Below are 4,702 nucleotides of genomic sequence, written 5' to 3'. Positions count from 1 at the left end.
TGCTTTGACGTACTGTGGTGAGTTTTACTGACATTTTCTAGTATATTATTCAAGCATGGTGAATGTTTTATGAATTAATCCTGATCTTATTGTGCCAGTGACTATTACTGTTCAACAAAAGCTATGTTTTGCTAAACGACTGGTTGATATTCACGCTCACTTTGTTTGAGAAAATGAATATGAATGGTGACTGAGGCTGTTTTATGGAACAAAATCAATGGCAAAAGTATTAAAATAAAAAGCTTGTCGAATAGCTGAAAAAATAACACATTGAATTAGCAACTGTTTGCATTTTGGTGACTTGAATTGCCAGGGTTTGTAATTTTAGTTTATTTTAGCTGTGAATATTTCGATCCAACACTTCATATTCAACTTCCAGATTTCACTTCCAAAATATTCAGTTCTGTTTAATAAACGCCAAGTATAATATTCAAAAGGCGAATTTTAGTTCATTTTATTTCAGTTCAATAATTCGCTTTGTTACATTCCATGGTGTTTTGAATGTATTATTAGGCTGGCTTGTGTAGATCCGACTTTTGGTTTTTGGGGAAACGTCCCGGGACCGTCAGAAAAATCCCATTAACTTAACATTGGACCAAACTTTTTGACCTCATAACTCTGCATCAGACTGTCACACAGACATCTAACTGAGCTCATTTAACTCAGACTACCTAACTGCCAATAACTGGTGAGCTTTTAACTTTCTAGCCACGCCCTAGCAACCACTTTTGGGACCCTAGAAACTGTCCCATAGACTAATAATAAACTATTACCAACATGCTTTCACAAGCCAGCCTCAAAGTTTGTCTCGACGAACTTTAATAATCTAGTTGTGTTTGGTTTCTCTCTCTCTCCCTCTCCGTTCCTGCAACCTGTTTCTCAGCTAGGTGTGGAGGAGAGGAAGTTGATTGATTGCACCTGCTACTCGTTGCCCGGCAAGCTTAAAAGCCTGCCAGTTGAAAGCCACATTAAAGCTTGCTTCCAGAGTGTGGTCTCTCTCCTGCCTGGTTGTTTGATTGAGAAAGATTATTGGTGATAATTTAACCTGTTGAAGTTGAAATCTGTTGTAAAAGCTTTTGAAGCCACTTGAACTCTGCTTTTGAAAACTAACTTTGTGTTTGGAAGCCGTAGGGAGGTGGGTGCTATTTTATGTCTATTTTATGTCTTTTTCTCTTGTTTATGTTTAGTTAGGGAGTTAGTGTACGTTTCTTTTGTTGATTTCATTTTACTTTGTCAGTTTAGACAGTTTTACTCCCTAACTAGCTAGAGTGTACTTTTGTTTGTTGTTTTGGCCTTTCCCCCTCCTGAAGTCTATTATTGCTTTCCAGTTTTACTATTGCACATTTGTTAATAAATTATTTAACTTGAATTTGGTGTGTTGTCATGAAGGCAGGGGACTGATCCACACTCACCCCAACCAACATTTAAAAAAAAAAAAAAAAAAAAACTTTTCACTGTCACTCCCACCCCTAGACATTTAACATCAGGGACGTAACAGCTTCCATAAATTCAGTGGCTCAAGTTTGACATTACATCCGGGAGCTTTTCACCAGCATGTGGAGATGGAACAATTTAAGATTTTTAAACAAGTAAATGGGTGAGGAAAAATCTAATAACGACATTGAAGTTAGCATTTAAAATTAACATCAGTCTTAATTTATAAGTATTTATATTAAAATAAAACCCTTTGTATAATAAAACTGTGTTATTTGGTGCTTTGATCATTTGTATAGCCAGTTTTACTATACATCCGTATAAATGCCATGCATGTTTAAACAAAGTTTTGATTGCAAACCATGGTTGATTAATGACTAGTAAACTAGTTAGTAAATTATTAATAAACTATTGAAACCAACATTTATATGTTTTATTATTCAGGCATATATTAATGGTTACTATATATGTTAATAAATGCTTCATTAACTCAACTTCATGCAGTTTTGTGACCTAATCTAAAGTGAGGACTATTCATGCTTTATAAATCCCTTATAAAGGCTCAGTTAAATTCTAAACAGGAAAAAAATACGTTATTCATTTCTCTTCATTTAAAGATACACAACTTCAAATGAAAAATAAATCTTTGCAACCTGATCTAAAATAGAATCACTGTAGCGTTTAAACATTGCATCTTATTATAATGTTAAATTATTATATTATTGTTGTTGTTTTATCCAGTTGGATGTCATATTTTGACTCTCCTGTTATTTTGCAATGTTTTAACTTTACAGTAATTTTACTTTTTAGAAAGATTGCACAGATTATCGTTCATTTGATACTGAGCCTTTAATTGTCATTTATAAGGGATTTATAAAGCATAAATAGTTTTTATTTATGCTTTATATTATTTATTTTATTTATTTTATTTATGCTTTATATTCTCACTTTATATTAGGTCACAAAACTGCATGAAGTTGAGTCAATAAAGCATTTACTAACATATTAGTTAACTATTAGTATATGCCTGAATAATAAGACATAGATGTTGATTTCAATAGTTTATTAATCATTTACTAACTCATTCTGAATGGTCCTGAAAACCCTTAACTACTCTTAAATACAAACGGTTTGTAAATAATTCGATACTTAATTTAGTAATGAAAAATAAATCATTACAGAGTATGAAAATACAATCATTAAACACATTATATAGCTGCTTATAAGTCAAGAATAGAGCATTTGTAGCTGCAGTTATAAACTGCTTACTAACGCTTATTAATGTAGAGTTAATGCTTAACAGATAATGAATTCACTATTTGCTAATGCTTAATAAATGATTTATAGTGTGTAGTTATTATAAAGTGTTACCGTGGTTTGTTCTGTAGACAGTCGGAAAAAAAGCAGCTTAATGGGGCTAATAATTTTGACCTTAAAATGGTGTTTAAAAAATTAATAACTGCTTTTATTCTAGCCGAAATAAAACAAATAAGACTTTCTTCAGAAGAAAAAAATATTATCAGACATACTGTGAAAATTTCCTTGCCCTATAAACATCATTTGGGAGATATTTAAAAAAGAAAAAAAATTCAAAGGGGGGCAAATATTTCTGACTTTAACTGTATGGGTATTTGTATACTTGAGTATAAATGTACTAAAGAAAACTGCTAAACTAAGTTACCTTTACCATCTGCTGAATAAATATATATCAAATGTATATGTAAACAAAATAAAATGAGTTGTTAGTTTCTGTTTAGAACAGCATTCTCTAGTAATTATTCATCTGATAGATCTACAGTCATAAAATAGATCAGAAACACACAATCACAATAATGACACAAACAATATTCACTTTTTAGAAACTCACTCTGGTAGCATCTCGATCTTCTAAAATGCCAATGAAGTGTCTCAGTATCAAACGTGAGCTAGGTTTCAGTCTCTCAGATTAATTAACCTCTATCTTATTTAATTAACGTTGTTTTAAACTTATTGACATTTTCTGTGTGGCTTGTTTGGCTGAATGATCATTGCTCTCGACATTCATGTTCACTGAATATGAAAACATGCAATGAATATGTAGCATGACTGAGGTTTTTTGTAAAATACCTCAGTTAAACTCTGAAAATATGAAAAACTTCGCTTTAAGATTTAAAGGACTAGCGTTGCACCAGACCCCCGTAAGTGGTTTCGTTTGAAAGTGTAGAATCTATATTTAATGCACATATGCATCACTTTGGTTTTTATTCTACTGTACAAAAGTTATTTACACTTAAATACACAGTATTTTGGATACTCGAGCTGGGTATCGAACATTGGTTCATTTTCATATTTTTCATGTGGTTTATATATGACACATGTACAAGTTATAGCTCAAATGAAAGCTCTTGCCGGTGCTCATACGGCTCTAGCATTCTTTTTACTGAGTTATATTCACATATCAAACAGTTGCAGAATGAATCGCGATGTTTCTATGGCGCAGAAGTGAAAACAATACATTAATGATCAATAAGCAGCCCCAGATAGCACAGACAGCTGTCAGCTCTTACCTTATGCTGTGCGCTTCAGGGCCATTTCTCCTCTGTTTTTGAGGTGATGTGCATAAGTAATCCTTTTATATGTCTGACGTGGTCCAAACAAAGTGAGTTATGTTTGATTAAACAAAAGAATAGTGAAATATGAAAACAATGATTGATCCCTGTGGCTTGTAGAGCACCTCTCATCAGTTGGAATACTATAACTTTTGCATAGATTATAGTAGAGACATTTTTTTTCCCTATGATTAAAGACATGTGCAGGAACCATCAAGATTAATTACAGCACCCTAGATCACACAGAACACTTACAATTTTGAGTTTATAAAAAAAAACAAAAACAAAAAGCGCTTCTATTTTTAGGTGAACATTATAACACAGACAACATATACAGATATTTTAAACATTTACAATAGTGTTAAATGAAATTTTTCATTTACACCTCTGCATGTGGATTTGGGAAGCTTTTAAATTTAGGTAGGCAAAATACAGGCAGAAATTCCAAAATAAACGCAGAGTTTAACTGGTTTACTGAGAAAAGAGAATTCAATGTTGATTTCTGGTTAAAGCAGCATTCGTCAATCATTTATCGGGTAGATCTGCAAATAAGCAAGTGTACAATTAACAAAAAGTTAAAAAATTAATGACTTAAAAGGCTCACTTAATGAACACATTTGGTGGTACCTCTTATAGAAAATTGTTCATGGTTTTATTAAAATAAAAGAGTTCTTACCATG

This window comes from Danio rerio, chromosome 19, assembly GCF_049306965.1.
Source record: "Danio rerio strain Tuebingen ecotype United States chromosome 19, GRCz12tu, whole genome shotgun sequence".
Classification (NCBI taxonomy): domain Eukaryota; kingdom Metazoa; phylum Chordata; class Actinopteri; order Cypriniformes; family Danionidae; genus Danio; species Danio rerio.
The sequence above is the reverse complement of the archived record's forward strand: the minus strand, read 5'-3'. Positions refer to the sequence as shown.